The sequence below is a fragment of the Pleurodeles waltl genome, chromosome 1_1, assembly GCF_031143425.1.
Source record: "Pleurodeles waltl isolate 20211129_DDA chromosome 1_1, aPleWal1.hap1.20221129, whole genome shotgun sequence".
Taxonomy (NCBI): Eukaryota; Metazoa; Chordata; class Amphibia; order Caudata; family Salamandridae; genus Pleurodeles; species Pleurodeles waltl.
The window spans coordinates 272,300,429-272,315,025 of NC_090436.1; positions in this window are offsets into that span (position 1 = coordinate 272,300,429).

Genomic DNA, 14,597 nt, shown 5'->3' on the forward strand with positions numbered 1-14,597 from the left:
ACTGTCAGACCCACCACCTTAACCGCTATGCCAGAAAAACACTGCCCTCCAAATTATGACCCATGAATCACCACAGCAGACAGTCAACGGCGGTCAACCATTGGCGGTGCACACCACTGTGGTGGAATTGGGCACCCAAACCCACTTCAAGCCAACATTGGCCAGACCAAAAAACCCACACCTGACTCACAAATACACATACCCTACACACCCACCAACAGCACTATAAAACACACCCGACATAACCCACAGTCCGTTGCAAACATGAAAAGACTGCTACACCTTGCCAAGCCAATCCCATAGAGAACTGCACACACACACCACATCTACCTATTCATCCATCACGCATCATACACCACTCACCCCACCACAACACTAAACACCCTCTGCACAATACACACAATGCTCAACAGGCATGTCCCCACAAAAGCACCCCTGTTTCACTGATGAGGAGTTGTGGGTGATGGTGGAAGAAATCGTCAGGGTAAAGCCACAGCTGTTTGGTGCACAGGTCCAGCAGATCTCCATTGCCAGGGAGATGGAGCTATGGTGGAGGTTTGTTTACACAGTGAACTCCGTGGGACAATACCCACGCACAAGGAATGACATTTGAAAGAGGTAGAACGACCTACGGAGAAAGGTGCATTCCATTGCATTAAGGAACCAGCTTGCCATCATGGGGACTGGCGGTGGACCCCTCTGTTTCCCCACTGTTGACAGCATGGGAGGAACAAGTCTTGGCAATCCTGCATCCTGAGGACCTAACTGGAGTCACTGGAGGACTGGACACTGGTAAGTCACTGTTACTACCTACCTCCACTGATATCTTCATTGCATGTGACTTCCTCATCCCGACACCCAACACCCCACTCCATCCCACACAGTGCACCAGCCCAATAACCACACCTAAATATCTACCCCTGCATGCCTTACCCACTGCAAGCACATCCCTCCCAGCTCTGCATGCACACCCACCAGCAATGCATGGACAGCATGGTGAACTACCAATCCCACAATCCATCACTATACACTACCAAAGGTGGGAGCACAACACCAAACCTATAGGGAATGGCAGAAATGTGGAATATGTGACAAACAATGACCATGGCATGACACTGACATGCCTACAGGTGCCCCAGCCAATGTCAGCGGCGAGCAGTAGACTCAGCAACCCAGTCCTCCACCAGAAGATGCCCTCAGTGATGATATCAACTCTGGATTTCCCAAGCAGGATGAACTCCCTGGCCCGCCTGGGAACACTGGTCAGTCGACTTCTACATCCCACAGCCAGTCCACCACAGGCCCACCCCCCTCTGGCTCCAACACCACAGCAGCCACCCAACGTCTTCTGACCCCTGTCCCCAGGGGTCTTGATCAATAGTGTGCCAACCTGTACAGGACCCTGAGTTCACAGCACAGAGCTAAGATGATGGTCCTAGTTTAAGTGGGAGTGGGCACCCCGTTCAGGGACACAGGCACAGGGGGCCAGAGACAGTGGGAGGTTCGCTGTGCGCCGGGGGAGGCCAGGACCAGGGAACCAACTGCCCAGGAGGCACTCACACATATCCTGGGGCATACCAAAACTCACAGGACAGGATGGGCCAGGTGATCATCGTCATGCAGGAGAACCAGAGGCTGCATGCGGTACACCATCAGGAGGTCATGCAGCAGTTGCAGGGCCTAAATGCAAACATGGCTGGGTGACATGGCCAACACCATGCGGGAGAACAGAGCACAGCAGTGGCCCACTTCCACTAGCCAGTCTACTCAACAGCCATCAACATCTGCAGCAGCTAGGGGACAGGAGGACCTGCCACAGGACCTGGAGGCCAACAGCACCCCTTTCCCTGCAGAAGGTAAATCACCCAGCAAACGTTTTCTGCGACCCAGACAGACACCAAACACTGTTGCCAAGACCACCGCCAGGAAATGAGCCTCTCCAGAATTTCCCCCTTGTATGCCACTGAGTCACCTTGTTCACTTTGGACTGCCATTGCTCCTCTTCCTATGGCCCAGGGACATTGGACGCGTGCTACAAACAAACTGGGCCACTACTCTGAACTTTTCCTCAGCCATCACCCTACTCTATTGCACCATCCCTTAACTATTGTCACTTCAATAAAAACCCTTGAACACTACTGGCGTCTTAGTGCTTTTTTCGGACAGAAATGTGCAATGTATTGAACTGTATTATCCTGTGCAAATGTCCTGTAATGTGTCAATCTATCCATCAAATGAGTCCCAGCAGTCTGTAATCATCACATCAGTACACAGTTGTAACCACATCAACATCTGCAAAAATGGAAGGCATAAGTGATAGTCAATTGTAGTGCAAAGGTAGTGATTAGCACAAAACAGCTGGCACACAGCACCTAACTAAAATGAAGAAATGACCAGATCAACAGTCTGTCCTGAGTGTTATTGGATTTACCGCTGAATGATATGTGTCCTGTTGTCCATATCCTCCTTCGCTTCCTCCTCCTCGCTGTCCTCAGTGTCCAATGCTGCCACAGGTGCATTGTCACTTTCCTGCTCCCGTAGGTATGGCACATGGCGTCTGAGGGCCAAATTTTGCAGCATGCAGCAGACCACCACAATCGTGCAGACCTTCTTAGGGGCATAGCATAGGGATCTCCCTGTTAAATGGAGGCACCTGAACCGCGGCCTTCAGTTGACCAAAAGTGTGTTCCACAACCATCCTGGTCGGCCATGTGCTTCATTGTACTGATTTTCAGCCCCTGTTCTCAGATTCCTAACAGGGATCAACAGCCAGGACAGCTTTGGGTAGCCCGAGTCACCTGGAATAAGTGAGGGCCACACATTAGCCATGTACAATGGCATGGGTTACAACTCCAGTAGGCATACACTGACATACACTGGGTGGGGACTCATGCTCACCTATGAGCCACACTCTGAGCCTCTGTAGTCATGCCATCACCAGTGGGCCGCTGCTATTCCTCAATACATAGGCATCATGCACAGATTCAGGAAACTTGGCAGTGACATGGGAGATGTATTGATCATCAAGACACACCATCTGGACATTTAGAGAGTGGTAACTCTTCCTATTCCTGTAGACTTGCTCATTTGTCCGGGGAGGGACTAAGGCAATATGGGTCCTGTCAATGGCCCCAATAACATATGGTATGCATCCTATGAAGTAGAATCCAGCCTTCACTGTGGGCAAAACTTCAACCTGGGGGAATAAGTTATAGCTGCTCATGTGTTTGAGCAAGGCAGCCAGAACCCTTCCAAGCACAATCAAGAACATTGGATGTTACATTCCTTCAGCTAGGCCTACAGTCACCTGGAATGACCCACTTGACAGGAAACGGAGCACTGACAGTACCTGCACAACAGGGGGAATTGCTGTAGTGCTACGGATAGCAGGAATCAGATCAGGCTCCAATTGGGCACACAGGTCAGTGATTGAGGCCTACTCCAGACGATAGGTGAGTATGATGTGCCGGTCCTCCAGTGTAGCCAAGTCCACTACGTGTCTGTGCACGGGTGCTTGCCTACTCAGTCTCATCCTCCACAGTGGTTGGTATCTAAGTGAGCTGAAATTAAAATGTGTTTGACTACAGGAAGCATGGACACACAACATCACAGTACACAGTGCATGTATGTATGTAGCAAACAGGAATTTTGAAGGTGTGCACAATCCATGGCATTAATGCACATATATTGGTCCCACATGAGTACTAACATTGGAAAATGGCAACGGCCTGTCCTGTATGCAGGGACAGGTGGATGTGACCTCACTCCGCCGGCGCTTGACACATGGTGGAAGGCGGTCTGCACCGCTGTGGAACTCCTCATTGGCTAACATGGAATGCTATGGAGTACAGGGACCAATGATGATCAACGTCAGCGGTGACGGTGACGGTGTTCACCGCCATGGATGTGACTGCCATTTTCTGTATCCCTCTTCACTTGATTCATGACTCTCTCTGTGTATGCTCTTTGGAACCTACGATGGCCCGTGCTACAGGGGAGAGGGCCCCAGCCTTCACAACGGAGGAGCTGGAGAAGCTTTGTTGATGGGGTCCCACCCCTGTATGGGCAGTTGTAATGGCCTCCAGAGCACATCATGGGTACGTTGCATGCGGCATGGCTGCATGTAGATGTATATGTGTGCTGGCAGTGTGTTATTTGGGGGGTTGGTAGCATTCAATGTGTATGCAGAGGTAGGTGCCATATGTGTGCTAAATGTAGGTTCTATGCAGTCTGTAAGCCATTTCTGTCATAAGATGGAGTGTTAAGTTCATGGTGTCCTTCTGTCTGTGTCTCCTCTGTCGGTCAGTGCCCATCAAACGAAAGGGTTGTGGCGTGCCATTGCAAAGGGAATGTAGACCCTGGAGCTCCATAGCCAGTGGAGCACCCACTGCAGGAAACAGTGGGAGGACCTGAGAAGCCGGGCCCGGAAGATCGCAGAGGCCCAGCTGGGGATGGCCTCCCAATGAGGGAGGGGTGCCTGACTCCCCTAATGGCCTGCATACTGGTGGTGTTCAATCCCGAGTTGGATGGGCCCAGGAGGGCAGCACAGTAGCCACAAGGCGGTGAGTTCAGACTATGTAGTATTTAAATTGTTGTGACCTGCATGGTGTTTGGGTGCAAGGTTAAAGTCTGTGGGTGCCCCAATAAGCCGGTTTGGCTTTTACAGTGTGGTCCTGCTTAGCAATGTAGGGAAGTATGTATATTTTGTATTGGTAAGTAGTTAGCATACCATGGATGACATGGCTTAGTAAGTCCCAGTAAGTGTGCAGATGATAGTGTTTGGGTTCTTTAGTGCTGTTGTACCCAGGTAATGGTTTGGCATTGAGGTCCATACTGCTACAGTGTTAGCTTCAGTGAGTGATTGTGATGTGTATGCTATATGTGCCGTTGTTGCTCTAATTGACCCTGTGCTCCCTTTCTTTCTCACCCACCCTCTCTCCTTTTCTCATCCTGTTCTTCTGTGCATTAGCATCATCTAGCACAGATGCAGGGGCACCGGCGAGTAGGGGAGCTGCAGCCCACGGGATCCAGGAGGCAGAGATCACAGATGCCAAGGGGACCAATGGGTTGGAGGGCGAGGGGAGCACCAGAGGGGAGACAGGAGCGATGACAACAGACTCAGATTCCTCCTCTGATGGAAGGTCCCTGGTGGTGGCGCACCCCTCTGGGACCACCCTAGCTACAACATCTTCTGCCACCCACCGTACCAGCACCTACCTCCCAGGAGCCCTCCACCCAGTTGCCTGTGCCCACTCACACAGAAAGGTGGGTGCCTCCTTCACCCTCGGACATCAGGTCCTGCCCCCGTCAGCCCTGCTGCCCTCAGTGATGAGGCTATTGACCTCCTGATAACCAGTACTGTAGGGCAGTCAACCATATGCCATCCCAGATGCAGAAATGCAATGCCTTCCTGGAGGGCATTCACGGTAGCTTGGCTGGCCTCCAAAGATCATTTCAGGTTCTGGCCTCCTCTCTGACAGCTGCCAGTGTCCCTGGTTCTTACATCCCCCTCCAAATACCTGTTCCCAGTCCAAAATCTCTCTCCCCTAACCCATCCCACGCACACAATCTGACATGCATGCACCCAAATCAACAGACAAGACTCGCACTGACAAATACAGGCACCACACTCCAGTCCACAAGCACACACACAGCCAACACACAGATGCACATATTTCAATAGCCACTGCCTCCACTGTCTCCCCCTCCTCCTCCTCCCTCACAGACACATCTACACCCACAACTGCAAGCACTGCATCATCAGTCCCAGATCCTGCCACGAGTACAGCCTTGCCCAAATTCACCACAGCAGCAAACATGCAGACATGCACTCCACACACCACATGCGCAGTCACCACCACCACTGTAGCACACCCACCTCACTTGCAGACACCACAACAACATACATCCACACATCCTGTTATTTGCCTCCCACCCTGTATTGCCCCCAATTACATATAACCGCTCCCACCCAGACACCCAACACCCATCCACCTCACACACGCACACTATCCATGCACCCGCACCCAAGTCCAGCACACCTACTCCTCCTACATCCACTCCTTCTACCTCCACTGCTAATCCCCTTACCACTACCTGACCCCTTGGTCCTAAGACCCTTGACCTCATCCCCCCTATCCTGCCCGTACGCAGAAGATCCCTCTGCCCCAGCCCAGCACCTCCACCTCCCTTTCGACTCCTGTCCCTCCCCCTAAGACTATGACTGCCACTAAGGGGCACTTTACCCTTCCTAAACGGAAGGGTAAAGACCAGCCCCCTCCCAAACCCAAGCTCAAGGACCGGCTTCCCAAAAAGAATCCCCCCACCACTCCCGCCCCTCTGCACCCCTGAGGTGCCTGCCTATTTCCAACATGATTCCCCTGACCAGTGGAGTGCTTGGGCTGTCAGGAGTCAAGTTGGGCCTTAGACGTTGCCCTATGCATTATACTCCAATTGGACTCACCCATGGCCCTATCTGTAAATATTTATATTTTCTTTTCTTGAGGTGACTATCCCAACGTATTACAGTGGTTAGAACAAAGGTGTGTCCTGGCTTTTTTTGCTCCTGGCTTATGTTGTTGTTGAATTTCTCTGCAGATTGTTCTGGGTGTGTTGTGTGTGTATGGTGTGTGTTGTGCATGTGTGTTAGGTGGCTGTACTCACCGTCATTGTCTTCGTCAGCGTTGGTGCTCCTGGACTGCCATTACGTGGTACGGCATTGGCAGGACTTTCAGTTTGGGTTCCATGGCAGCTGCAGACTCCTCTGTGTCTCTGGAGGTGAGTTTCTCCTTTTACGTGATGTGTTTCTGCCAGGCTTTTGATGGGGGTGGTCCCGCCCCCTGAAATTTTGGTGGTCTATGTCATAATATGGTGGTCGGTCGTTGTCTTCCACCTGCCTGAAGGGGTCTACCGCCGTGGTCAGTGGACGGACTGCAGTGGCGGTTGGGGTGGTACATTGGCTGTATATGGGAGGGATCACCACCATGGTCATAATTTGGCGGTCTTCACCGCCAGCCTGGAGGGGGTACTACCGCCATCACCGGCGTGGCAGTCAGCTGACTGCCAACGTCATAATGAGGGTCTATGTGTCTGGTATGCGTTACTTTTTTAATGCAAACCCAACCCAAAGTGTTAAGGTGGAGTTTACAATCCACTTCAAATCAAAACTTGCGATGGTTTATAGCCCAAAGCAATGCACAGCTGTGCAACATGCTACCTTGCATTGCCTTACATCAAGGGGGCGTTCCAGGGGTGGTGCAAGGGCATTCCTGTGCAACCCCCTATGGATTTTAATGCAAATCCTTATCTACAAAAAACTGTAGACAGGGCTTTGCACCAAAATCCTTCTCCCCCTCAATGCCGGCATAATGAGTAGAAATGTTTTATTTCCCCTTGTTTTTCCCACTTTGCATGTGTTTTTCACTGACCAGCACACATACAACATGGATAATGTCGTCAAGCATAGTTTTTGTACTGGAAGAGACCCCTTCGAGCACAAAACCTTTGCTTTCTATAATGAACACACCCTTGCACAAGTCTTTACCTGATGCCCTGTGACGTGTTACTTCTATGGAAATCTGGGCCTAAATATTTTGTGGATTGAGATAATTGAGATTGAGATAATTAGTCCAGTGTTTTTACAGTCTACGAAAAATCCTTAAATGAGGGTTGTGTTTATCAGGTAGCATAAGGTGGAATTGTAAATGTGGTATGTTGTCAGACCCCATCGCGGAGGCCATGGAGCAGTCAGGGGTTACTGGGCCACAGATGTGGGGGCATAAGGTCATGTGCCTCTATTGTCCTGGGACCCTTCCTACTATGGCTCTGCAATCTGAGACAAGCATAACTCTTTCAGCATTTGCCACTCAGTGGTAGACATGGCAAGCAGTCAAATGCTTTGCAGAGGGTTACTGTGGGGGTTCTTAGCCTTGACACTCAACATTAAAATTAAATTAAAATGATGGTCCAGCCCACTGCTTCTCTTTATAACAGAACACACAATAGTACATGCTGCAGTCATCTCAGACACCTGTAGGTGCAAGTCCCACATGCTTCAAATGGAGTCATAAATTAGACACTCTGTTCACCTGTATAGGAGATTTTAGGGCTATTGGGGAGTAGTCTCTATTTTTAGGTACTGCATTCCCCCACCTCTCAGCGCTTCTGGGCATGAAGTCCCAGATAATCTTTCACTCTGCAGTGCTGGGTTTCATGCGAGTGTCAGGCTCGTCTACAATGGGTGTACCCAGTGTACACTGCACACAGCAACCCCACATTAGATGCATAGTGGCCAGGTGTGGAGCAAGTCTCTGGTAGGGTGTAGCAGTAGTGGATCGTTGTGGTGTTGCCCCTCTTTTGGGCTCCATAGGTTGGGCATCATGATTAGGGCTTGTGGGTTCAGCAACCTGAGTTCTGTCTCTCTGGTGAGTCTTGGTCAGTCTCATTGTGGCCTACCTGAGTGGATACCACGGGCACTCCTCTTCTCCAGGTGCGACGTAATAGCTGCAATGGAACACTTCTTGGCACTATGCTAGGTCATACTGGCAGTGATCCCATCAGACACTGAGTTATTCAGAACCACGACTTCCAAGCACTAACTTCAACATGGGATGTTTCAAGGCTATGGCTTTGCTCTGTAGACTATTGCTTCCCCCCAGCTGCACTCTTGGGGACAATCACGGGAACACTACTCACAAAGCAGACCTTGGCACATAACCTAGGGGTGCATTCTTTACCTATTAAAGGCAGAGCCACACAACACAGTTAAGTCATGTCCTGGTGCCTGTGGCCTTCGACACATAGTGGGTACTACCAAGCACGTTTCTATCCAGACTTCAGTTAGACCGGCTATTTGGGAATAACAGAGAGAGGTGGCTTGGCACACTTTGAAGATGCCACAGTTCCTTTTCAATTACAAAGATGAGTAAGTGAGTATCATCCCACCAATCATGTAGTCTGTGGGTCTCTGCTGGAAAGATCCTCATACCAAGATCAGTTGCTTCAACCACTTCTAATGGTCTGCTTCTCCTGCAGAGTGGGAACACTCTTTTCCTCTTGCTCAGGTAGGAGACCTTGGTTCCCTGTACAAGTCATCAATTCCTCATCCAGATCAAATCTCAGGTGATGTTCCACCACCTCTAGGAAGCTGTCTGTCAGGCAAACACCAGCACAGGTTGCACAATGGTCCTCTGTGCACTCTGACAAGTGGTTTATAAGCCGCCTCTACAATTATACAGAGTTTTCAGAAAGTGGATTTGTATTACCTGCCTGCCTTTGCAGAACCAATTATTTGGGTTGGTTTCCTCTTCATGTATCCTTCAGAGGCTGTCTCCCAGATTCAGTCTTTGCTGCAAGTGATGCTTTTCATAGCAGGACTGTCACAAGTTTAAAGCATCCACAACAGTGGCACAAGGATGTGAACAGTCTGCACTTTGATTTTCTACAGCAAATTCTGACAGTAAACAGGAAGAAAGACAAATGGCTGCTCTTCTACTAAAGGACCTTTCACAACCTAACACACATACTGCAATACTATGCAATACTATGCTTCACCCCTGCATCCACTAAATGACAGTTACTGAAAGTCTAATCACCATATCATTAAGGACCTAATAGAATTTTGCACGGTAAACATGGATAATCTTCCACAACACAAAACATAGTTATACTATGTGCTTGAGCCCAAGGGTTAGACAGTTATAAAAACATTCCTTAATCATTCATTTTTAAGGTGCGGCCGGGATTGCAGCAGGTCACTGGACTAGTACCCTTGACATAAGGAGGCCAAACACAGATATACCTCGTGCACTTTCCTATGGAGCAGCACTCTTAATATTTTAGGGCACTGATACACGTTCCCTACATTGTGCCAAGAAGGCTTGAATGTTTGTTTGATTTTTGTGTATATTCAATTGTAATTTGACTGACAGACTCAGAGAAGACATCTGACGACTGAAAATTAACGTTTGTGGACTGTCTTTCTGAAAGCCCAGGATCCCTTGAAAACATTCCAAGCAGGAACATGTCAACTCGAAAAAAGTATGGTGTAGAGAGAATTAGGTACTGCAAACACCTATAAAATAGTTTAACCATACCTAGGACACCAAATCTAAAGGGATAGTGGGTGTTCCTAAGGTATTTAAAAAATAAAAATAGACCTCACAAGGTAATATCCTTACATGATCCCTGAAAAATGGTTCATGGTTTTTGGGGACCAGAATGAGATTAGATGATGAAACATGCCACTAATAGAGTGGGTGAGGGTCTTGAAAACAAATCAGTAAGGATTGTTGTTATAACTGCCTATCCATTATGTTCAAGTCAGGGCTATAGGATACCTATATTCTGAGTAGGCACCAAGTGAAATAGTATCCTATACTCCTGGTAAACAGTTTTCTCTCTCCCTCACCCCTGACACAAAGGTGCCAACTTGTGTGGATCACTTTCAATTCCCTTTCCCATCATCAGTATCTGGGTTCCCTCACTTACATTTCAGGGATGTCAGCAATACACTGTCTGGGAAAGCAACCTCATCTCCATCCTGCACACATGAGCAGACCAGGGGCTCTCTGAATGTAACCCACAGGCCTGTGTCACTGAGGTTAACTCAGGCACTGCAAAGCAACTCCACTAGCATACATCCATATTTCCAGGTGTACAGGATCTCAGTGCTAGGATTCCAGGTTCACCATCGGCAGTAAAACTTTGGGTGCATGGGTCAATAAGCTACCATTCTTATAACATGGGAAAAAAGTTTTGGTAAAACTGCTAATTACTATAAATAAACATTATGCTGCCACCACAGAGCTACATGGGTGAAACCTGTGGCAGAGACAGTAGTCTTACTGTAACCATGAGGCCCTGCTTGGAGAAACCCTTCCTTTACCAGGACAAGTCTAGAACCCATCCTAAATCAAGGATCTGTCTAGACCTTCAGGCACACACTGGATTAAGGTGAGGCTTTATGAATGCTCCAAACATAGCACAGTTGATACTCGTAGTTCGGTAATGCAGAACAGGGGACACAGAGCCAAACTGGTTAACAGGCGTTTTGTTTTAAAATATGCCTTAAGCGTGCGTTAGAAACAGTTGTTTTTACATTTTTTATTTAGAAGAGTTGCAAGTATGAACATGACCGGCAAGTTGCTAGCAACAAAACGGGCCCACACAGCAGTGACTCCGATCCCCACCCGGCCAGCCAACTGAACTGCCCGCTAGCCAATCCAGCCATGAGGGGAAATTAATGTACATCATGCAAAGGACATCCCTGCCCCCAACAAACGGTTTATTGTTAATATGAACCAATGTCTTGGTGGAAAAATATTCCTAATTGCGTGCTGATAGAAAAATAGTCCTGTCGTTTGAACCAAACTATGAATGACTCGTCCAGCAAAGGCTGAAGACGGCTCTCTGTGCACTATTTGGGCGTCATCTGAGGTTTGGCAGACAGCTATTGCAATCTGACTAAGTTCAAAAGATGGCAAAAGCACGACGTAAAACCCATAAAAAAAATTCGGTTCCGGCTTTTTTTGAAAAACTGTTATTAGTTATATGTCAATATCGAGAGATTTTTCATAAATGTAGCACAGGTAAAATGGTTTCCAACTTCAATACGGAAGTTAAGCAAAGGTAAAACCCGACTTCAAGTAAGTTCTGCGCTTATAGAATGGAGACTGAACAGGGTAGACTTTGAGGGTTATAAAAGCTTTTAAATTCTCTATTTATAGATACAAAAAATATGTAAAAATCGTTTAGAAGAACATTCAAGAAATAATTGTCAAATGCATTTATGAGTTTTTAACTCTAATCTGTTTAAAGTGCAGGAGTTCCGTACAAGTTGATTTTTTTCACAATATGGTCCTACTTTGCAAGTAGAGTGATTAGTAAAATAATTTCACGCTTCTATTTAATTTCTTTGGACCTGCTTTGAAATGTTCATGAAAGCCACATGAAACTGATACATTGATCTTTGAAAAGATCTCAGCTGAGATGTCTCATTTACAGTGAAGCTAAAAAGCGAGGGAGAGACATAATTCAAATTAACTCATAAAACATTCTTTTCCTACGTGTTTTTTGGACAGCACACTGCCATGCGTTTACACATTTAGATAATCCAACGTGGTATTCTGTTCCTAGGGTTTTACCTTCAATCCTAGCAGTGCAGAAGTGCGGTGCTATAAAGTATTAAAATGCTTTAAGTGAGGAAAATATCAGACATTGATTTTTATAAATCAGTCAATTGAGATTAATAACAGAGGGGTTGCAATAATATTTAATTCTTCATCACTGAAGAGTGGGTTTTATTTTTATGCTGTGTGTGATTTTACTGCATGAGTTAGCAAAGTCTCTTTCAAGTTTATTTGTGTTGGGCATTGCGCCAGTAATTTTAATGCATGGAAACCAGGTAGCTGTCATTAAGCCCCATGCAGTGTGTCTGATTTTGTTATATTAAAGCTGTCACAGAACATTAAGCACGGGGCAATTGAAAATATGCTGTAGACTAATAGGTTAATGTTAAGGGCCATATTGAAGAGCCCCCAGCGCCTCCTTGTGCCACATTAGCACATTTTTTTTATGCTAATGTGGCCCAACGAGGCCAAAATCCCAGCTCCATATTTACAAGTGGCGCAATGCATGCATTGTGCCACTTTGTAACCCTTTGTGCTACATTATGCCTGCCTCAGGCTTAATGTATGCAAAGGGGGCGTTACCCCATTAGGGGGGGGCAGAAAAAATGGTGCAAAGACATCTAAGAGATTTCTTTGTGTCATTTTGTTTCGGCACTTTTAATGCCTGCTCAGAGCAGGGGTTAAAAAGGGGGCACACCATTACCTACAATGGGCCTCAATGAGCTTTGCAGGATTAGCGTAAACATTTTTGACGCTTATCCTGCAAAACTCCGGACTAGCGCCAAAAATTCTGACGCTAGTCCCCTAACTACTGCAATAGTGTGGCGTATTTTAAATACGTCGCACACATGGTGGCGTTAGGGGGGGGCGAAAGGGGTGCAATATAAGTGGAGGTGCACTGTGTGCAGCGCCACCTTTCCTAAATATGCCTCTTAGGGAGACATCTTGTAGATTGTTTTCCATAGCTCACTGGCATCCTGCTTCTAGAGCTGGGAGAAATTACATTTTCTTGAATGTGACTTAAGCAATTTCATATTTCGATTATGCACTAAATCTGAATTTGTAGGCAATAAACACAGGTACATGTCCAAATTCAATTTGAGATTCATGATTTATTTTGTGATAAATACAAAACGTTTCATTTTTCCTTGTTGATAGAGCTGACATCCTTTGTTTGGTATTCCTCCAAACATTTTGCCTTTACTCCTCCTATTTTGCTGAATTTGTTCTGGTTGACTTTAGGACTCTGTGCCTTTTATCACTGCAAACCAGAGATAAAGTGCTTGTGCACTCCTCCTTCAAACATGGTAAAACTGGCCTGCACCTAATTGGCACATTTAATTTGCCTGTATGTGTAGGAAAGTACCATCTTCCTTGGCATGTTACCCCCATTTTTCACATGTATGTCAGCATGTTTTTGCCTGTCTCACTGGGACCCTGCTGGTCAGGACCCCAGTGCTAATGGTTTGTGGCCTAATGTGTATGCCTGTGTGGTGCCTAACTGTATCACTGACGCTCTGCTAATCAGAACCTCGGTGCTTATGCTCTCTATGCTTTTAAATTTGTCACTGTAGGCCAGTGACTTCATTTACCAATTTCAATTGGCACACTGGACACCCCCTTATAGGTCCCTAGTATATGGTAACTAGGTACCCAGGGCATTGGGGTTCCAGGAGATCCATATGGGATACAGCATTTCTTTTGCCACCCATAGGGAGCTCAGACAAACCCTTACACAGGACTACCACTGCAACCACTGCAGCCTGCATGAAATAGTGCACATACTGCACTGCACTGCACTTAAGTAACTTATAAGTCACCTATATGTCTAACCTTCACTTTCTGAAGGTTAGTTGAAAGTTACTAAGGGCCAGATGTATAAAGCTTTTTGCAATACACAAACCTCGTTTTGCGATTCGGTAACCTGGTTACCGAATAGCAAAACGGGTTTGTGAGTCACAATTAGGAAGGGGTGTTCCCTTCCTAATTGCGAGTCGCAGTGCAATGCAGGATTGCTTTGTGACCACGAACGCGGTTGCAAACCAATCGCAGTTTGCACCCTTTTGAAATGGGTGGTAACCCCTTCGCAAAAGGGAAGGGGTCCCCATGGGACCCCTTCCACGTTGAGAATGTCAATGTAAACATTTTTCGTTTTTGTGATGCATATCGTTTTCCTTTAAGGGACTGCCAAACCAGCTATCTGAGGCTTGCACTGCAGCTACAGCTGCTACCACCTCACAGACAGGGTTCTGCCCTTCTGGGGTCTGGGCAGCCCAGTCCCAGGAAGGCAGAACAAATCATTTCCTCTGAGAGCAGGGTGTTACACCCTCTCCCTTTGGAAATAGGTGTTACAGGCAGGGGAGGGGTAGCCTCCCCCAGCCTCTGGAAATGCTTTGAAGGGCACAGATGGTGCCTTCCTTGCATAAACCAGTCTACACCCGTTCAGGGACCTCTTCTCCCCTGCGCTGG